Genomic DNA, 22256 nt, shown 5'->3' on the forward strand with positions numbered 1-22256 from the left:
TCTCGTCTCACTGCAAGTTCCGCCTCCCAGGTTCAAGCGATTCTCCTGCCTCAGCCTCCCGAGTAGCTGGGATTACAGGCACCCACCACTACACCTAGCTGATTTTTGTATTTTTAGTAGAAACGGGGTTTCATCATATTGGCCAGGATGATCTCGATCTCCTGATCTCGTGATCCGCCCACCTTGGCCTCCCAAAGTAGTTTAATTAATTAATTATTTTATTTTTATTCAGGGTCTTGCTTTGTCACCCAGGCTGGAGTGTAGTGGCGTGATCCAAGGCTCACTGCAGCCTCAAAGTCGAGTGCTCAAGGGATCCTCCCATCTCAGCTTCCAGCATAGCTGAGACCCCAGGCACATGCCACAATGCCTGGCTAATTTTTTATTTTTATTTTTGTAGAGATGGACTTCCTTTTTTTTTTTTTTTTTTTTTTTTTTTGAGACGGAGTCTCGCTCTGTCGCCCAGGCTGGAGTGCAGTGGCCGGATCTCAGCTCACTGCAAGCTCCGCCTCTCGGGTTCACGCCATTCTCCGGCCTCAGCCTCCCGAGTAGCTGGGACTACAGGCGCCCGCCACCTCGCCCGGCTAGTTTTTTGTATTTCTTAATAGAGACGGGGTTTCACCGTGTTAGCCAGGATGGTTTCAATCTCCTGACCTCGGGATCCGCCCGTCTCGGCCTCCCAAAGTGCTGGGATTACAGGCTTGAGCCACCGCGCCCGGCCGAGATGGACTTCCTATGTTGCCCAGACTGGTATTATTTTATTTATTTATTCAACCAGTCTCTGATGGGAGGCAAGACCCCTATATTTGACACTCGGATCAAGAGCTACTTTATTTAAAACATTTGGCCAGGCATGGTGGCTTATGCGTGTTATGCCAACACTTTGGGAGACAGAGGCAGGAGAATCACGAGGTCAGGAGTTCAAGACCAACTTGACCAACATGGTGAAACCCCGTCTCTACTAAAAATACAAAAATTAGCTAGGCATGGTAAAGCACGCCTGTAGTCCCAGGTACTCCAGAGGCTGAGGCAGGAGAATCGCTGGAACCCTGGAAGTGAAGGTTTCAGTGAGCCGAGATTGCGCCACTGCACTCCAGTTGGGCGACAGAGCTTTGTCTCAAAAAAAATGAGGCCAGGCACGGTGGCTCACACCTGTAATCCCAGCACTTTGGGAGGCCAAGGTGGGCAGATCACGAGTTCAGGAGTTCGAGACCAGCCTGGCCAATATGGTGAAACCTCGTCTCTACTAAAAATACAAAAATTACCCAGGCGTGGTGGCAGAAGCCTTTTTCCCACCTACTTGGGAGGCTGAGGCAAGAGAATCGCTTGAACCCGGGAGGTGGAGGTTTCAGTGAGCCGAGGTCACACCACTTCACTTTAGCCTGGGCAACAGAGCAAGACTTCGTCTCAAAAGATAATAATAATAAAATAAATTTTTGCAGGGCTGGGAGCGGTGGTTCATGCCTGTAATCCCAGCATTTTTGGAGGCTGAGGCAGGCGGATCACTTGAGGTCAGGAGTTTGAGACCAGCCTGGCCAACATGGTGAAAGCCCATCTCTACTAAAAATACAAAAATTAGCCAGGCGTGATGGTGCGCACCTGTAGTTCCAGCTACTCCGGGGGCCGAGATGGGAGAACCGTTTGAACCCGGGGCTGGGGGACTGAGGTTGCAGTGAGCTGAGATTGCACCAATGCACACCAGCCTGGGCAACAGAGCGAGACAGTCTCCAAAAATAAATAAATAAAATAAATATTTTTTTTTCTTAATGCTTATCACAAGTGCAATTTTACCTTTGTAGAATTAAACCGTTGTTTCTGAGTTAGTCTCCTCTTGTAGCCTATGGCCTCCATGATAGCAGGGACCAAGTCTAGCAGATGGTTAACTAAGTGGTTTTTGTGAATGAATGATGCCTTTGCAACCTTCGTTTGAGATCTGTCCTCTTAACGTCCACTGAGTACAGATGAGGAAACAGGCCCAGAGTTTTGCTCTGCAAGACAGCAAATAAAGGACACTCTAGTCAGGTCCTCCCTCCCGAAGCCTTCTCCCCACTCTGCCCTGCCCTGCTGTGCCGTGCAGGACTTATGGGAAGGGCGCTCCAGTTCAGCCGCTATAGATCTGGGCAAGGGCCGGGCCACAGGTCGGGACCAACCCAGAAGCAGCACCTAGACCGGTTTACCCGGTTTCAGGACCTTGGGCGAAGTCCACCCGCCCGGGGGCAGGGACGACGCAGGCCACGCCGCGGCCCAGTTGCTAGCCAGGCAGGGCAGGGACTTGATCTTACCAAGGAAATGTGAGCGGGAGGCTTAGCGTTGGAGGTGGGTAGGGCGTCACTATGCGAGGCCGAGCCATCCTGCGTCTATCACGCCCAAGGGCGGGGCATGCAAATTGACTCCCGCCTTTGGCTTTTCCCTGGGCTCCGCCCCCGCGCGGTGCAACCCGCGACTTCCAAGAACTCCCCGCGTGGTCAGTTGCTCGGGCCACGCCCCCTTCCCGTACCCGCCCTGCCTGTCCCAGGGAGGCGGGGGCAGAGCTTGCGGCGCAGCGGGAAGGCGGAGGCGGAAGCCGCGCCCAGGGCCTGGGGGCGTTAGAGGCGTGGGGAAGTCGCGGCTTCTGCACCGCCCTCGGGGGTTCGGCTCCCAATCAGGGAAAAAGGGCCGAGAGAATGAAAGAGTAATGGGACTTGCCAGAGTTTGAGGCTCACGCTACTCTGTTTGGCTTGGGGGTTGCTGAAACCTCCACGTGTACTTAGGGAGCCCAGAGGAGCTCAGAACCCGCTGTGCTCAGGAAAACCTACACCTTCCCCGGTTTTTTAGCGTTTAGGGGAGGCCACGACCCTCATAGCCGTGTCTAGTGGAGCTCAGATCCACACACCTGTGTTTGGGGGAGACCGGATCTTCTCCACCTGTGTCCAGATGAGTTCAGACCCCCACGTTTGTCCAGGGAAGCCCAGACCTCCTCCACCTGGGTCCAGAAGCGCTCTAGGACCTTTCCTGTTTCCTGAGGCTAAGCCTAGGGGGTCATCCCACCTATGTCTGTGTTAAGGGGCGCTTGTGTCTCCCGAAACTTGTGTCCAAGATAGCTGAGGCCTCCCCCCATCGTGCTCCCCGCCTGGCCCTTTGGTGAATCCCTTTCTCAGAAGAAACCCTCAGGGGCCCCAGCCCTGCTGCCCTTCCCTGCCCTGTCTTCGAGCCTCCTGGTCCAATTGGCCCCTCCCCCAGTACATTGTTGAGTCCTAGTTAAGACAAAATCCCAGCATTCACTGTCCGCCCATCCCCCAGCTCTCCCGCACCTCAGTGTCTGGCCGGGCCCCCTGCGGTGCCGTCCTCCCAGTCGGCTGGCCACCTGACTGGCACCAATTAATTTCCTCCTCGGCCTGTCTGGTTGCCAGCTGCTCACCCTCAGCCAGCCCGCCCCCACGGGCTCCCAGGGAATTGCCAACAGTTCTTCCTGCAACCACCCCAACCCCATCCAGGCCACCCTACCCAGCACAGTTAATCAGAAAAAGCTGACAGTTAGGACCTGGAGGAGTGATCTGAAATCAGATGGAGGAGGGGTGGGTGTTAAACTTTCGGACCCAGGGATGCTTGGGGTGGGGTGGGGTGGGGTGGGGTGGGGTGGGGGCATGGCTGGAGGGAGGCAGGGGATCCAGTTTTACCTAAGAACCCCAAATAAAAGGCTTTTGGCTTCCAGATGGGGACTGTAGGGAGGGCTGACCCCCTCCCACACACACCAGGCGGGCAAGGTGGAGCGCCCCTCCTCGGAAACTGCCCCCGGCCTGAGATGCGTCAGTGACAGCTGTGCCTCCCCAGCCCGCACCCAGCCGGTTTCCTTTTCCTGTGCACACTCTCCCGATGGGCTGGCCTTCAGCCTAGAGAGACTCCAGGGCACTTGGAAGGGGCTCCCCGGAGGGTCTTCCTGGACGAGGGGGAGGGGACGGGCTGGAAAACAATGGGGCTTCTGTGGCTGCAGGACGCCAGGCACTTCCTGTTAACCCTTTCCTGGGGTGCAGCTGCAGGGAGCACCTCCCAGGTCCTGCCTTATGGGGAGGGGGAGAGGCAGCCCGAGGTGAAATCTTGTTGCGGGGATTAACTGTTGTGTTAATTGAGGCTTTTGTGAGTGTGATTAGCAGGGGTGAGGTGAATCACACCTTTTCTCACTTAATGGAGTTACAGGGCTTTCTCTTCTATTGCTGAGGGCTGTGCAGTCAGGGACAGGGCAGGGCTAGCCTGGGAGAAGCCTGTGCACTGAGCTCTGAGATGTTCCAGGCTTTTCCCCAGATAGGTTACACCAGGATCTCCAGGGCATGGACAGGGATGGGGTCGGGGAACCCAGGCATCCTAGGTAAATCCAAGGAACAGCCATGTGTGCAAGTCACTGTTCTAGCTGCCTTGCTAGGCTTATTTAGGGGCCACGATCCCTGAACCAGTTCCCTTGGCATCCTGGGTCTTAGTTTCCCTTGGCTTGAGAATTACTCCCAGGGGCCTACCAGGAGGACACAGGCAGTCTAGGAGCTCCCTAAGGGGCAGGAGTGAGCTGAGAGCCTTGGAAACAGTTTTTTCCTCCTGGGAGCCCTGGGAAGTTATGTTGGGGGAATTAGCTGCTGTGTTAATTGAGGCTTCAAGCCAAGTCCCCTCTGTTTACACAGAGAGTCTGAGAAATGCCCTCGGAAGATTCCGAGAGCCTCCAAAGGCCCCAGAGACTTTGCTTCTGCCCGGGAGGCTTCCGGTTTTTTACAGCTAAGATAACCTCCCCCATAGTCATGAGACTTAGTGATGCTTATGGCAGCTGCAGGCCCCGAAGCTATGCTGTACTTGGTCACTTCCATGCATTCACTTAACCCTCCCCATAAGCCTGGGTCAGGATACAAAGTAGGCACTTCACTCGTTTTTTTAGGGGTCTTGCTATGTTGCCCAGGATGGTCTTTAACTCCTGAGCTCAAGTGATCCTCCCGCCTGGGCCTGCCAAAGTGCTGAGGTTCTCAGATAAGGAACCAGCTTCTTCTGGGAGCTGAGAGCCGCACCCCAGGTCTCCTTGCCACTCCTGGGCTACCTGTTTTCTCTTTCCTCACATCCAGGGTTGATCACTCACCAGGTTCCCTCTTAGAATCATTTGCCAAGTTATCTCTTCTCCCCTTTCTGCAGGATGAAAACTTCCCCAGAGGTCAATCTGTGTACCCTCAGTCTAGGGGCTGGATAAAGACAAAGTTGTTTGTTGTTGTTCATTTGTTTATTTAAATTTATTTATTTATTTATTTTTAGAGACGAAGTCTCGCTGTCACCCAGACTAGGCGCGATCTCGGCTCACTGCAACCTCCGCCTCCCGGGTTCAAGCAATTCTCTGCCTCAGCCTCCTGAGGAGTGGGATTACAAGCGCCTACCACCATGCCCGGCTAATTTGTGTATTTTTAGTAGAGATGGGGTTTCACCATCTTGGCCAGGCCGATCTTGAACTTCTGACCTCATGATCCACCCGCCTCAGCCTCCCAAAATGCTGGGATTACAGGCGTGAGCCACCGTGCCCCACCCTGACTTGTTTATTTACTTATTTTGTAAACATTATTTACTGAGCATGATCCAACAGCTAGACTGGAGAGAGGCTGCTGCAAGTCTCCTCCCTCTGCCTCCAGCCACTCGGCACTACCCGTCCTAGCTGGTGTCTGGAATCAGCGGGGCCCTGGCCGAGGGCACAGGAAAGGAAATGGCTCATTGCTTCAGCCTTTAGACCCGAGGGCAGGGAGGGCCTGCCGGGCGGCCGCCTAGTCAGGGGTGTGTCAGAGGCCAGAGGGGCCGGGGCCCAGCAGCTGGGGCTTGGTAAGCTCTGGAGCCTGGGCTCCAGGCCAGCTTGCTGCTAACCTCCACCTGAGACCACCCCACCCCCAACCCCCTTCCTTCTCTCCCCTGCTGCGGAGGCGCGCCCTTCCGGAGTGAAACTTGGTTTGGTTTCTCACGACCCAGAAGGCTTGAAGCAAACCTGCAATGACTCACCGCCTGGTCTGTGCCGGCTGCAGCTCTCAGACTCAGGATGAGGTGGCGGTAGGTGGGGTGGGGCTCCTGGGACTCTTTCACCCCTTCGTGCTGCTGGCTGGGGGAGGCCACTGAAGTTAGCGCGCTGCCTTCCAGGCATTCTCCAGACACCTTCCAAATCCCTGCGGACACTACCTTATAAACAGATACTGGAATGTTCAAAGTGCTGTCATGCTGTTTGGGACCAGAAATTCCCCCCCATGAGGGTTAGATATGAAGCCAGTTTGGAGGGGGAAGCTGAGGGTGCATGCCCCTGGGGCTGCTTCTCTTCAGTCTGGGAGGTTTTTTTTCTTTTTCTAAGACAGAGTCTCACTCTGTCGCCCAGGCTGGAGTGCAGTGGCACAGTCTCAGCTCACTACAACCTCCGCCTCCCAGGTTTGAATGATTCTCCTTCCTCAACCTCACGAGTAGCTGGGACTACAGGCGTGCGCCACCACACCTGGCTAATTTTTGTATTTTTGGTAGAGACAGGGTTTCACCACGGGTTTCACAAAGTGCAGTGGCTCACGCCTGTAATCTCAACACTTTGGGAGGTTGAAGCAGGCGGATCACTTGAGGTCAGGAGTTCGAGACCAGCCTGGCCAACATGGTTAAATCCTGTTTCTACTAGAAATACAAAAATTAGGCCGGGCGCGGTGGCTCACGCCTGTAATCCCAGCACTTTGGGAGGCCGAGGCGGGCGGATCACTAGGTCAGGAGATCGAGACCATCCTGGCAAACACGGTGAAACCCTGTCTCTACTAAAAATACAAAAAAAAAATTAGCCGGGTGTGGTGGCAGGCGCACAAGGGCATGAACCCCGGAGGCAGCGGAGCTTGCAGTGAGTGGAGATCGCGCCACTGCACTCCAGCCTGGGCAACAGAGTGAGACTCCGTCTCAAAAAAAAAAAAAAAAAAATTAGCTGGTGGTGGTGGTGTGCACCTGTAGTCCCAGCTACTCAAGAGGCTGAGTCAGGAGAATCACTAGAACCTGGGAGGATGAGGTTTCAGTGAGCCCGAGGTTGCTCCAGACTTTGAGACTCCATCTCAAAAAAAAAAAAAAAAAAGGTCGGGTGCCGTGGCTCACACCTGTAATCCCAGCATTTTGGGAGGCCGAGGCGGGCAGATCATGAGGGCAGGAGATCAAGACCATCCTGGCTAACACAGTGAACCCCTGTCTCTACTAAAAATACAAAAAATGAACCAGGCTTGGTGGCGGGTGCCTGTAGTCCCAGCTAGTCGGGAGGCTGAGGCAGGAGAAAGGCGTGAACCCGGGAGGTGGAGCTTGCAGTGAGAAAAGATCACACCACTGCACTCCAGGCTGGGCGACAGTGCGAGACTCCGTCTCAAAAAAAAAAAAAAAAAAATTGAGCCAGGCAAAGTGGCTGATGCCTGTAATTCCAAAGCTTTGAGTGGCTGAGGTGGGAGGATCACTTGAGGCTAGGAGTTCGAGACCAACCTATGCAACATGGTGAGACCACCCCCCTCCCCTATCTCTGCAAAAAATTAGCCAGGCATGGGGGCGCACACATGTAGTCCCAGCTACTCTAGAGGCCGAGGCGGGAGGGTGGCTTGAGCCCAGGAGTTTGAGGCTGCAGTGAGCTATGATCATGCTACTGCACTCCAGCCTGGGCAACAGAGCAAGGCCCTGTCTCAAGAAAATCACTTATTTGTGCATGTACATGGTGTATATGAGAACACTTGTTACATGTATATAATGTAACCTCTCTGCTTTGCTTTGCAGCTCTGGCAGGGGCAGGGCGGCAGGTGCTGTGATGAGGCCACTTGTATTGGGGGTGTTCATGGGAGGGTCTTTGTTCTCTGAGCACTAAGTGGGCACTGCTGTATCTTTGCACGCGGCCTGGGATCCTCATTGGTTCCCTTCCTTTCTCCCAGGCTTGTGCCTCTTTTTCTTGACTTTTTTTTTTTTTTTTTCCACCCAGGCTGCCGAGCAGTGGTGCCATCTCAGCTCACTGCAACCTTCACCTCCCGGGTTCAAGCAATTCTCCTGCCTCAGCCTCCCCAGTACCTGGGCCTACAGGCGTGTGTCACCACGCCTGGCTAATTTTTGTATTTTTTGTGGAGACAGGGTTTTACCATGTCGGCCAGGCTGATCTCAAACTCCTGGCCTCAAATGATCCATTACCCTAAGCCTCTCAAAATGCTGAGATTACAGGTGTGAGCCACTGTGCCCGGCCTTTCTTCTTTTTCTTTTTTCTTTTGTTTGATTTTTTTATGTGGGGAAAAGAAAGAGATCAGCCTGTTACTGTGTCTATATAGAAAGAAGTAGACATAAGAGACTCCATTTTGTTCTGTATTTGAGATGCTGTTAATCTGTGACCCTACCTCCAACCTTGTCCTTGCAAGAGACATGTGCTGTGGTAACTCAAGGTTTAATGGATTTTGGGCGTGCAGGGTGCGTCTTTGTTCCTAGAAAAGCTAGGTATTGTCCAAGGTTTATCCCCATGTGATAGGATGAAACAACGTTGCTAAAAGGTTTATCTCAAGGCACGGGATTTTCCTTTAAACTTATTCATGTCACAGAGATCCTTGTTCTTATGTCTTACTGCTAATTTCCTCCCTAAAAATGATCCTATTGTCCTGCCACTCCCTTATCTTTAAGATGGTAAAGATAATTATCTATAAATACTAAGGGAACTCAGAGGCCGGTGCCGGCGTGGGTCCTCTGTAAGCTGAGCGCCGGTCCCCTGGGCCCTCGCTTTTCTTTCTCTATACTTTGTCTCTGTGTCTTATTTCTTTTCTCAAGTCTCTCGTTCCACCTTGCGAGAAACACCCACAGGTGTGGAGGGGCAGGCCACCCCTTCATTTTAGAGACAGGGTCTCACTCTGTCGCCCAGGCTGCTGTGCAGTGGCGTGATCATAGCTCACTGAAGCCCTGAACTCCTGTGTTCAAGTGATCCTCCCACCTCAGCCTCCCAAGTAGCTGTGCACTATAGGTGCACAGCACCATGCCTGGCTAATTTTTAAATTTTTTTGCAGATACAGAGTCTTGCTATGTTGCTGAGGCTGGTCTCCAATTCCTGGCTTCAAGTGAGCCTCCTGCCTCTGCCTCCCAAAGTGCTGTGATGAGCTACTATGCCTGGTCATTGTCCCTCTTTCTCATGACTCTCTGGACATCCCTGGGGTAGAGGGTGGGGCAGGCACACACATCCCTCAACCTCCCAGTGGTTCCACGATGACTAAGCCAGCCCCGTCCCTGAGACTGGGCGGCTGGAGCTAGGATCCTCCCCCATGGCCTCATATCCCAAGCTTGAGCCTGGGTTTCTGGTCAGACTGGATGGGCTAGCTCGGTCTCCTTAACGCTCAGAGCTGCCTTGTCCAGGCTCAGCAGATCCCACACAGCCAGGCACACCCCATCCCACAGGGCTCCTGGGAAATTCTCTGCCCCACCCTCAGGCTGCCTCAGACAGACTGAGGTTACCTGTGATTGTCCCAGATAACCCGAGTGATCGCATCCCCTGCTCCAGGTGACTCCCTCCCTGGCAGCTGACCTGTACATTTTGAAAAGCTGGGGACATATCTCAGCTAGGAGGGATATTCCTACTGTCTTCCCTGCTAGCCTGGCCACTCCCTAGACTGGACAGGCCCCTTGGCAGCTCTTCCCAGGCACCCAAGCAGCTCCAAGCCCCCTCTCGCTTGGTGTTCCAGGCCAGTGAGAATCCCACATCTTCACCAAAACTTTGTCTTCCAACTCCTTTTTTTTTTTTTTTTTTTGAGACAGGGTCTCATTCTGTTACCCAGGCCGGAGTGCAGTGACACAATCATAGCTCCCTGCAGCCTCAAATTCCTAGGCTCAAGCAATTCTTCTCATCTCAGCCTCCCGAGTAGCAGGGACTACAGATGCGCACCACCCTGGCCAGCTAATTAAAAAAGTTTTTTTCTTAGGCCGGGCATAGTGGCTCATGCCTATAATCCCAGCACTTTGGGAGGCCGAGGCGGGCGGATCACCTGAGGTCAAGAGTTCGAGACTAGCCTGACCAACATGGTGAAACCTTGTCTCTACTAAAACTACAAAAATTAGCCGGGTATGGTGGTTGCATGCCTGTAATTGTAGCTACTCGGAAGTCTGAGCCTGGAGGCTTGCTTGAACCCAGGAGGCAAAGGTTGCAATGAGCTGGCCAACATGGTGAAACCCCCATCTCTACTAAAAATACAAAAATTGCCGGTCATGGTGATGGGCATCTGTAGTCCCAGCTACTCAGGAGGCTGAGGCAGAGAATTGCTTGAACCCAGGAGACGGAGGTTGCAGTGAGCTGAGATCGCCCCACTGCACTCTAGCTTGGGCGACAGAGCAAGACTCTGTCTCAAGAAAAAAAAATATATATATATATATACACATATATATATATACACACATATATATATATACATAAATTAGCCAGACGGTGAGTATCTGTAATTCCAGCTCCTTGGGGGGCTGAGGCGGGAGAATTGCTTGAACCTGGGAGGCAGAGATTGCAGTGAGCCAAGATCGCTCCACTGCACTCCAGCCTGGGTGACAGAGTGAAATTCTGTCTCAAACAAAAACAAAAACAAAATTTTTTTTTCAGAGATGGGGATCTCTCTTGTGTTGCCCAGGATGGCCTCAAGCAATCCTCCTGCCTCAGCCTCCCAAAGTGTTGGGATGACAGGCATGAGCCACTGCGTCCGGTCTGTGGTTTCTCCATGTGGGGCCAGATCATTCTTTGTGCAGGGAGTTACTCGTGCATCTTAGATGTTGACTAGTAGCCCTGGCCTTAACCCTGTGCCAATGAAAGATGTCTCCAGATGTTGCCAAATGTTGGGGCGGGGTGGGGCACAGCCTTGCCGCCTGCTTCAACTGTTCTACCTGTCCACACTCACACCAACCTGCAAAGTAACTTGGAGCGTGTGTTTTCTTTTTTTTTTCTTTTTTTTTTTTTTTTTTCTGAGACAAGGTCTTGCTTTCTCCCAGGTTAAAGTGCAGTGGCGTGATCTCAGCTCACTGCAAGCTCCGCCTCCCAGGTTCACGCCATTCTCCTACCTCAGCCTCCCAAGTAGCTGGTACTACAGGCACCTGCCACCAGCCCCGGCTAATTTTTTGTATTTTTAGTAGAGACAGGGTTTCACCATTAGCCAGGATGGTCTCAATCTCCTGACCTCTAGATCTGCCCGCCTCGGCCTCCCAAAGTGCTGGGATTACAGGCACGAGCCATCGCACTGGGCCAGGAACATGTGATTTCTCGTCTTGGGCCTGGATCGAGTCCTTGTGGTGGAGGTGATCTGTGGGTTCCAGAATCTTAGGAAGGGATTAGTGAGACCATAGCATGGCCCATTGCACTGTCCCTCTACCTGGAGCGAGGGGTGCCAGCCGCCCATTTCCTGGTGGGTGGGCTTGCTGGACAGCAGCCTGAGGTGGGTGGAGTCAGGCTGCCTTGTTCTATTTCCTGGTTCCCAGGGGTGGGTGGTGGCAGTGGTGCCCTGGAGCCAGAGGGCGTGGAGTGCCCTGACCCTGCCTCCAAATTTACTAGGTGGGTGCTAAGGTGTGTGCTCCAAGACCGATGGCCCCTATGGGCGTGGAGGAGAAACCAGGGACTCAAGCGCATCTCCCTGCCTGGCTTCTGCCCTCATGTCCCACTCCGCCTTGGCTCCAGGCCAGGGGCTGCTGGAATGGTGACTCAGAGCGACTGAGAAGAGGAGAGAAACAGAATGGAGGTCCTCTTCATCCTACAATCTCTACCATCCCAGCATCCCCATAAAGGCCAGGACCCTTCAGGTCACATCTCAAGACCGGCCACACTGCCCTCTCCTGCTTCCTCCTCCTCTACCCGCCCTCTTTCGGTGGGATTTTTTTTTCTGGTACCACGCTAGGGCAGGAAGGCGGAAGTGAGCGTGGGGCGTGGAATGTCTCTGAGGTTGGAATATATTTAGGCCAGGAGGAGAGTGTGTGTGTGGTGCTGGCCAGGCTCTGGCGCCAGCCCGGCGGGCTTGAGGGGTGATGCTGGGGGGCCCTGAGCTAGTGTGGGGAGGCTCCTGACTTCTGCCTTCTCCCTTTTTTTTTTTTGGAGACGGAGTCTCGCTCTGTTTCCCAGGCTGGAGTGCAGTGGCGCGGTCTCGGCTCACTGCAACCTCTGCCTCCTGGGTTCAAGCGATTCTCCTGCCTCAGCCTCTCGAGTAGCTGGGATTACAGGCATCTGCCACCAGGCCCAGCTAATATTTTTGTATTTTTAGTAGAGACAGGGTTTCACCATATTGGCCAAACTGGTCTCGAACTCCTGACCTCATGATCCGCCTGCCTCGGCCTCCCAAAGCGCTGGGATTACAGGTGTGAGCCAGTGTGCCCAGCTACCTTTTCCCTTTTAAGGACAGCCTCTCAGCTTTGGGGAGGAGGAGTGGGAATCCCTAGGCCCCCACCAAGGCTGACACAGGCCCTGTGCAGGCCAGATAATTTAACATCTTCAAAACAAACCAGCAAGACTAACATTGGGATCACCTACAGCTGTAAACACAAGGCCCAGAGAGGTTAAGCGGCTTTCCCAAGGCTGCTCAGGAAAGAGGTGATGACGAAAGGGTTCTCTTGCTGGCCCGGCTGGCTGCCACCATTCACGCACTCAGTGTTCATTCACGCAACACCTTTGTGGGCAAAGCCTAGCCTGTGCCAGCCCCCAACAATGTGTGGGAGAACAAGCAGCCAACTGGACCCAGGTCTGCAAACCGCAGCCCATAGGCGGCATTCGTCCGTTGTTTCTGCACAGCCCTTGGGCTAAGAATAGTTTTTACATTTTTAAGCGGTTGAAAACAAAAGAAGAGTATTCCATGATACATAACAATTATAAGAAATTGCAATTTCAGCCTTCATGAATTCAGGGTACACAGGTTACACCCATTTGAGTCCATATTATCTGTGGTTGCCTTTTTGCTACTATGGCAGATTGCAGCTGTTTTGACAGAGACCCTGCAAAGCTGAACAACTTTCCTATTTGTCCACTCCTCCCCCTCACACTTTTTTTTTTTTTTTTTTTTTTTTTTTTTTTTTTTTGAGATAACAGAGTTCTGCTCTTGTTGCCCAGGCTGGAGTACAATAGCGCAATCTCGGGTCACTGCAACCTCTGCCTCCTTGGTTCGAGCGATTCTCCTGCCTCAGCCTCCTGAGTAGCTGGGATTACAGGCACCTGCAACTACGCCCGGCTAATTTTTATATTTTAAGTAGAGATAGGATTTCACCATGTTGGCCAAGCTAGACTGGAACTCCCGACCTGAGGTAATTCAGCCGCCTCGGCCTCCCAAAGTGCTAGGATTACAGGTGTGAGCCACCACCACACCCAACCTTTTTTTTTTTTTTTTTTTAGATGGTGTCTCACTCTGTCGCCCAGGCTGGAGTGCAGTGGCACGATCTCGGCTCACTGCACCCTCTGCCTCCCAGGTTCAAGTGATTCTCCTGCCTCAGCCTCCTGAGTAGCTGGGATTACAGGCGCGTGCCACCACATCCGGCTAATTTTTTGTATTTTTAGTAGAGACAAGGTTTCGCCTTGTTGGTCATGCTGCTCTGGAACTCCCGACCTTAAGTGATCCACCCATCTCAGCCTCCCAAAGTGCTGGAATTACAGGTGTGAGCCACCACTCTGGGCCACATCTGGCTAATTTTTTTGTTTGTTTGAGACAGAGTTTCGCTCTTGTTGCCCAGGCTGGAGTACAGTGGCATGACCTCAGCTCACTGCAACCTCCACCTCCCAAATGTTGACAACATTTGTCCCAAATGTTGACAAAGACTCTTTGTCAACATTTTTTTTTTTTAAGGCCATGTGCAGTAGCTATTTCCAGCACTTTGGGAGCCCCAGGCATGAAGATTGCTTGAGCCCAGGAGTCTGAGACCAGCCTGGGCAACATGGAGAAACCCTGTCTCTAGAAAATATACAAAAAATTATCTGGGTGTGGTGGCAGGTGCCTGTGGTCCCAGCTACTTGGGAGGCTGAGGTGGGAGGATCTGCTGAGTCCAGGAGGTCAAGGCTGCAGTGAGCTGTGATCACACCACTGCACTCCAGCTTGGGTGACAGAAGAAGACTTTGCCTCAAAAAAAAAAAAAAAAAGTTTATTTTTATTTATTTATTTATTTTTGAGATGGAGTCTCTGTCACGCAGGCTGGAGTGCAGTGGCACAGTCTCTGCTCACAGCAAGCTCCGCCTCCTGGGTTCACGTCACTCTTCTGCCTCAGCCTCCTGAGTAACTGGGACTACAGGCGCCCACCACCACGCCGGCTAATTTTTTGTGTTTTTAGTAGAGATGGGGTTTCACCATGTTAGCCAGAATGATCTCAATCTCTTGACCTTGTGATCTGCCCGCCTCGGCCTCCCAAAGTGCTGGGATTACAGGTGTGAGCCACTGCACCCGGCCTTAATTTTTAAAGATAGGGGTCTCACTATGTTGCCCAGACTGGACTCAAACTTCTGAGCTCAAGCAGTCCTCTAGTGTCAGCCTCCCAAGTAGCTGGACTCAGGTTTTTATTTTCACAATGTAAGACTCTATTATCCTTATAAGAATACTTCTTAAAAAATGGATAATCCTCCCAGACTCCCTGATATGGGAGTTGAAGGGGCAGATGTGGGGCGGAGGGAGAGAGGAGCTGGTGTTGGAACCATCTAAACCGGGGCTTGCTAAATCCAGCCTGCCACCTGTTTCTGCACAGCCTGTGAGTTAAGAATGGCTTTTTCATTTTTAAATGGTTGGGGGAAAAAAAATCAAAAGGGAAATTTCACGACATGGGGAAAAGTATATGCAATTCAAATTTTAGTGTCCATAAATAAAGTTTTATTGGCACGGAGCTGTGCTCATTCATTTACCCTGTATCCGTGGCTGCTTTTACGCTCCACCGCGGAATTGAGTCATTGAACAGACTGTCTGGCCCTTGAAGCTGAAAATATTTACTGTCTGGCTCATTGGAGAAGCAGCTTGTGGACCCCTCTTCTAAGGGGCCTGAGACCCTCACGTCAATCTGACCCTGATTCAGGCTGTCCCAGGATTATTCATTGGCATGGCAAAGAGGTTGGTGTGATTTGGAGGCAGGACTCGCTAAGGACTGATCCTTAACACTGGCTGCCCCCTGGGGAGGAGGGGCATTGGGCTCTTCAAGATGAAACAGGATTGAGGACTGAGGTGGGCAGGCTGGCTATGGGCACGGCAGGAGCAAAGACCAGGAGGCCAGACCTCTGCCTCAACTCAAGCTCCCCCTCTCAGTTTGAGTTCAACTTTGGCAACATAGCAAAATCCCGTCTGTACAAAAAAAATTAGCCGTGCATGGTGGCACATGCCTGTAGTCCCAGCTACTCGGGAAGCCGAGGTGGGAGGAATTGTTTGAGACCAGGAGTTCCAGGCTGCAGTGAGCCATGATTGCACCACCGCCCTCCAGACTGGGCAATAGAGTGAGACCTTGTCTCTCAAAACAAAAAACAAAAAAACAAAAAAAACCCAAAGAGACTGGGCATGGTGGCCCACGCCTGTAATCCCAGCACTTTGGGAGGCTGAGGGGAGCGGATCACAAGGTCAGGAGATGGAGACCATCCTGGCTAACACGGTGAAACCCTGTCTCTACTAAAAATACAAAAAAATTAGCCGGGCGTGGTGGCGGGTGCCTGCAGTCCCAGCTACTCAGGAGGCTGAGGCAGGAGAATGGCATGAACCTGGGAGGCGGAGCTTGCAGTGAGCCAAGATTGTGCCACTGCACTCTAGCCTGGGCGACAGAGCGAGACTCTGTCTCAAAAAAAAAAAAAAAAAAAAAAAAAAAAGGCCAGGCGCAGTGGCTCACACCTGTAATCCCAGTATTTTGGGAGGCTGGGGCAGGCAGATCACCTGAGGTCAGGAGTTCAAGACCAGACTGGCTAACTTGGCAAAACTCTGTCTCTACTAAAAATAAAAAAATTTGCCGGGCATGGTGGCGCATGTCTGTAATCCTAGCTACTCGGGAGGCTGAGGCACGAGAATCACTTGAACTCAGGAGGAGGAGGTTGCAGTGAGTCAAGATCATGCCATTGCACTCCAGCCTGGGCGACACAGGGAGACTCTGTCTCACAAAATAATTAATTAATTAATTAATTAAAAATACATAAATAAATGGAAAGAAAGAGAGACAGAGAGAGAGAGAGAGAAAATAAAAAAGAAGGAGGCGGGGCACGGTGACTCACGCCTGTGATCCTAGCACTTTGGGAGATCAAGGCGGGTGGATCACTTGAGGCCAGGAGTTCGAGACCAGTCTGGCCAACATGGTGAAACCGCATCTTTACTAAAAATACCAAAAAAATTAGCCGGGTGTGGTGGCGCTTGCCTGTAGTCTCAGCTACTTGGGAGACTAAGGTAGGAGAATCACTTGAACCCGAGAGGCGGAGGTTGCAGTGGGCCGAGATCATGCCACTGCATTCCAGCCTGGGCGATAGAGCGGGACTGTCTCAAAAAAAAAAAAAAAAAAAAAAAAAAAAAGAGAGAAAGAAAAATCAGCAAGCAAGCTCCCCTGTCGCATCTCCTGGCGGATGGGTCAGATCTATTCCATGGGTCACCTCCCCTAACCAGTCCCCCAGGCCCATCCGCTGTCTCTGTGTTTCTCTACCCCCGTCTACTGTCAGTGTCTACACCAGGCTCCATCTCTTTCATTGTCTTGGATCTGGAGATGTGCCCTGAGCTCCCTTAGTTGGTCCCCAGCCTCTCTTATCTCCTCAGCGCAACTAGTGCACTTTTCTTTCTTTTCCTTTTGTTTTTATTCTTTATTTTTTGAGATGGAGTCTCGCTCTGTTGCCCAAGCTGGAGGGCAGTGGCACAATCTCCACTCACTGCAAGCTCCACCTCCTGGGTTCAAGTGATTCTCCTGCCTCAGTCTCCCAAGTAGCTGAGACTACAGGCGCACGCTACCATGCGCGGCTAATTTTTGTAGTTTTAGTAGAGACAAGGTTTCACTGTATTGACCAGAATGGTCTTGAACTCCTGACCTTGTGATCTATCCACCTCAGCCTCCCAAAGTGCTGGGATTACAGGCGTGAGCCACCGTGCCCGGCCGTTTTTTCTTTTTTGAGACGGAGTCTCACTCTGTCGCCAGGCTGGAGTGCAGTGGTACAATCTTGGCTCACTGCAAACTCTGACTCCCAGGTTCAAGCCATTCTCCTGCCTCAGCCTCCCGGGTATCTGGGACTACACGTGCCCACCACCACGCCCGGCTAATTTTTGTATGTTTAGTAGAGATGGGTTTCGCCATGTTGGCCAGGCTGGTCTCAAACTCCTGACTGCAGGTGATCCATCTACTTCGACCTACCAAAGTGCTGGGATTACAGGCGTGAGCCACTGTGTTCGGCCTTTTTTTTTTTTTTAACTTTTTTAGAAAAACTTTTTTCCTCGTTCCATACTTCATTTCAAAATTAACCATTTTAAAGAGAACATTTCAGTGACATTTAGAACATTCACATTGTTGTGCAGCCGTCACCACCATCCATCTCCAGAACTCTTTTCATCTTGGAAAACTGAAACACTGTCCTCATTAAATACTCCCCATTCCCCCTCCCAGCAGCCCCTGGCACCCACCAATCTGCTTCCTGTCTCTGTGGATTTGACTATTGTGAACATTTCATATCGATGGAATCATCTACTGTGTGGCCTTTTGTGTCTGGCTTCTTTCACTCAGCATGATTTTTAAAAAATTTTATAATTTTTTTTTTTTTTTTTTTTGAGACGGAGTCTCGCTCTGTCGCCCAGGCTGGAGTGCAGTGGTGCAATCTCGGCTCACTGTAAGCTCCACCTCCCGGGTTCAGGCCTTTCTCCTGCCTCAGCCTCCTGAGCAGCTGGGACTATAGGTGCCCGCCACCACGCCCAGCTAATTTTTTGTATTTTTAGTAGAGATGGAGTTTCACTGTGTTAGCCAGGATGGTCTCGATCTCCTGACCTTGTGATCCGCCCGCCTCAGCCTCCCAAAGTGCTAGGATTACAGACATGAGCCGCCAAGCCCGGCCTAAAAAATTTAGTTTTAGAAACAGTCTCACTCTGTTGCCTGGGCTGGGGTGCAGTCGTGTGAAAATAGCTCAGTGCAGCCTCAACCTCCTGGGCTCAAGCAATCCTCCAGCCTCAGCCTCCTGAGTAGCTGGGACTATGGGTGTGTACCACAATGCTTGACTAATAAAACTTTTTTTATTTTTTGTGGCTGGGCACGGTGGCTCATGCCTGTAATCCCAGCACTTTGGGAGGCCGAGGCAGGTGGATCACAAGGTCAGGAGTTCGAGACCAGCCTGACCAACCTGGTGAAACCCCGTCTGTACTAAAAATATGAAAATTAGCTGGGCGTGGTGGCGTGCGCCTGTAATCTCAGCTCCTCAGGAGGCTGGGGAGACTCCTTCTGAAAAAAAAAAAAAAAAAAAAAAAAATGCCGGGCACGGTGGGTCATGCCTGTAATCCCAGCACTTTGGGAGGCTGAAGCGGGGGAATCACAAGTTCAGGAGATCGAGACCATCCTAGCTAACACAGTGAAACCCTGTCTCTACTAAAAATACAAAACATTAGCTGGGTGTGGTGGTGGGTGCCTGCAGTCCCAGGTACTCGCGAGGCTGAGGCAAGAGAACAGTGTGAACCTGGGAGGCGGAGCTTGCAGTGAGCCGAGATCAATCCACTGCACTCCAGCCTGGGCCACAGAGCGAGACTCGTTCTCAAAAAAAAAAAAAAAAAAAAAGACAGGGTCTTGCTTTGTTGCCCAGGCTGGTGTCCAACTGGCTTCAAGTCATGCTCCTACCTTGATTTCTCAAAGTGCTGTGATCACAGGCATGAGCCACTGCGCCCAGCCTAGCATCATGGTTTTTTTTTTTTTTTTTTTTTTTGAGGTTCATGCATGTTGCAACATGGATCAGTGCTTTATTATTATTATTATTACATATTTTTATGAGGCAGAGTTTCGTTCTATCTCCTGGGCCGGAGTGCCGTGATGCTATCTCGGCTCACTGCAGCCTCTGCCTCCCAGGTTCAAGCAATGTTCGAGCCTCAGCCTCCCGAGTAGCTGGGATTACAGACACCTACCACCATGCCTGGCTAATTTTTCTATTTTTAGTAGAGACGAGGTTTCACCATGTTGGCCAGGATGGTCTCGAACTCCCAACCTCAGGTGATCTACCCGCCTCGGCCTCCCAAAGTGCTGGGATTACAGGTGTGAGCCACTGCACCTGGCCCAGAATACTTTCATCATCCCAAACTGAATACTCTATCTCTGTTAAACATCAAATCAATATTCTCTGCACCACCACCCCCAGCCCCTTCTACCATTCTACTTCCTGTCTCTAAGCCAGTAAGCTTTCCTTTTTTTTTGTTTTGGGGACAGTCTTTCTCTGTTGTCCAGGCTGGAGTGCAGTGGTGTGATCTTGGCTCACTCCAGCCTCTGCTTCTTGGGTTCAAGTGATTCTCCTGCCTCAGCCTCCCGAGCAGCTGGTATTACAGGCCCCTACCACCATGCCCGGTTCATTTTTGTATTTTTAGTAGAGACAGGGTTTCACCATGTTGGTCAGGCTGGTCTTGAACTCCTGACCTCAGGTGATCCGCCCGCCTCGGCCTCCCAAAGTGCTGGGATTACAGATGTGAGCCACTGCGCCTGGCCTCCTTTTGGTTTGTTGATGTAGTCTGGGCTGATGGATCCTCCCCCATCTGATAGTGAGCCCTTGAGGGCTGGAACAGGATCTCTCTTCCTCAGCACTGTGCACTCCCGGCTCCCAGGCCTGTGCTTGATCCTCAGCTGATGCTCAAAATATAGTTGAAGGAATGGCAGAAAATTCCAGATGGGTGGGCAAAGGATGCAGTCCGCTGCTGGGGAGGATAGATGGGCTGAGGCAGGAGATGAATGCCTTGTGGCACTGGGTGGGCTTAGGGAGCTCTCAGGCTGTAGGTGGGGTTGGGTGCATGAGCAGAGATCTCAGGGGGCTGGCTGGGTAGAGGCTGTAGATGCCTGGAGAGAGGAAAAAGGGTCTTTGGAAGCAGAGAAGTGGGCACAGAGAGATGGGCTCCCCAGGCAGAAGTGCAGCCATGTGGCCAGGCGAAGGTGGGACCGAGGGACGGGAGGTGCGGAGGCTCCATGGTCACATTCTTAGTCGTCCTCCATGTGCGTTCAAAGCCAGGGAAGGGCCCGATGTGGTGGCTCATGCACTTTCGGAGGCTGAGGCAGGCGGATCACCTGAGGTCAGGGGTTCAAGACCAGCCTGGCCAACATGGTGAAACCCTGTCTCTACTAAAAATACAAAAATTAGCTGGGTATGGCAGGTGCCTGTAATCCCAGCTACTTGGGAGGCTGAGGCAGGAGAATCGCTTGAACCCAGAAGGCGGAGGTTGCAGTGAGCTGAGATGGTGCCACTGTCTGTTTGGGAGACAGAAAGAGACTTAAAATAATAATAGGCCAGGCGCGGTGGCTCATGCCTGTAATCCCAGCATTTTGGGAGGCCGCCGAGGCGGGCAGATCACGAGGTCAGGAGATTGAGACCATCCTGGCTAACACGGTGAGACCCTGTCTCTACTAAAAAAAAAAAAAAAAAAAAAATCAGCCGGTCGTGGTGGCAGGCACCTGTAGTCTCAGCCACTTGAGAGGCTGAGGCAGGAGAATGGCGTGAACCTGGGAGGTGGAGCTTGCAGTGAGCCGAGATCACGCCACTGCACTCCAGCCTGGGTCACAGAGCGAGACTCTGTCTCAAAAAAAAAAAAAAAAAAAAAAGATAATAATAACAATAATACAAATAAAAAGTAACAAAACCTGGGAAGGCCTGGGGGAGAGGACTCTAGCCCGTAATCCTAGCACTTTGGGAGGCCAAGACAAGAGGATCGCTTGATCCCAGGAGGTCGAGGCTGCAGTAAGCTATGATCGTGCCACTGCTCTCCAGCCTGGGTGACAGAGCAAGACCCTGTCTGTAAAAAAAAAAAAAAAAAAAAAAGCCCTGAAAGGCCAGTCTTGGGCTGAGTCCTGTCAAGGCCTGGCAGCCAGGGCCTGACAGTGTCCTAGTGTCCTTGTGTCCTTGCTGAGAGGTGAATTCCTAGTGCAGGCTTGACCCACTTTAGCTGAGGAAGCCACAGGATTTGCCATTTCCAGGGGCCAGCTCTGCCCGAGGAGAGAGGCCTTCCTCATAAAGTCAGGCTTGGCTTTCTCCCAGCTGGCTGGCCTCCTTCTCCCTGATTCTAAATGCGGGCTTGTCACCGTGTGTCTGCATGTAGGCGCACGAGCGCACATCTGTGTGTGGGGGGGTGTTTGCGGTGCTGTGGGCAGCGTGGGGGTGGCATCTGTTAGCAAGCTGGGGGCCATTTCTACCCCACGATTCTTTTTATATCTCACATTTACAGAAAGCCTGGACTTCTGAGCCTGGGCCTGTCAGTGGGCTGTCTGAGGCTTTGAGGGAAGAGACCGAGAGGCGGAGGCGTCTGAAACCCTGACATGGAAGGAGGATAGTTGGGTCAGGGGCGGCTGTTAGCTTCCTTCCACTGGCACTGATGGCACGCAGCCTGGGGCCACAGCCCTCCAGTGTCAGATGGTGCACAGCTATATTTTAAGACACTGGCACCATGGTTCACGCCTCTAATCTCAGCACTGAGGTTGGAGGAGGCTGAGGTTGGGAGGCTGAGGTGGGAGGGTCACTGGAGCTCAGGGATTTAAGACCAGCCTAGGCAACATAGTGAGACCCCATCTTTTAATATATATATAGCGATTATATATATATATATATATATATAATCTCCTGCTTCAGCCTCCTGAGGAGCTGGGATTACAGGCTTGTGCCACCATACCCAGCTAATTTTGTATTTTTAGTAGAGATGGGGTTTCACCATGTTGGTCAGGCTAGTCTTGAACTCCTGACCTCAGGTGATCTGTCTGCCTTGGTCTCCCAAGGTGCTGGGATTACAAGGTGGGAGCCACTGCTCCCAGCCCTACAAATATATATATATATATAAGTGCAGTGGCTGATACCTGTAGTCCCAGCTACTTGGGAGGCTGAGGCGGGAGAATCGCTTGAGCCCAGGAGATTGAAGCTGCAGTGAGCTATGATCGTGCCACTGCACTCCAGCCTGGGTAACAGAGATCCTGACTCAATAAATAAATAACACTGGGCATGGTGGCTCATGCTTGTAATCCCAGCACTTTGGGAGGCTGAGGAGGGCAGATCACTTGAGGTCAGGAGTTCAATATCAACCTGGCCAACATAGTGAAACCCCGTCTCTACTAAAAATACAAAAATTAGCCAGGCATGGTAGTGGGGGATCCCTGTAGTCCCAGCTACTTGGGAGGCTGAGGCAGGAGAA

General features: G+C 52.0%; 1 long non-coding RNA gene across 1 annotated transcript in view; it reads left to right on the forward strand.

The window, feature by feature from the left end:
• The first annotated feature begins 5767 nt into the window (after positions 1–5767).
• The window catches only part of LOC123570323 (uncharacterized), a 35893-nt gene continuing 19404 nt past the window's right edge, over positions 5768–22256 (forward strand). Inside the window, exon 1 of the long non-coding RNA XR_006694418.3 lies at positions 5768–6030. This is a non-coding gene — a long non-coding RNA (uncharacterized lncRNA). The remainder of the gene's footprint in view (positions 6031–22256) is intronic.

Source organism: Macaca fascicularis, chromosome 19, assembly GCF_037993035.2.
Source record: "Macaca fascicularis isolate 582-1 chromosome 19, T2T-MFA8v1.1".
NCBI classification, from domain to species: Eukaryota; Metazoa; Chordata; class Mammalia; order Primates; family Cercopithecidae; genus Macaca; species Macaca fascicularis.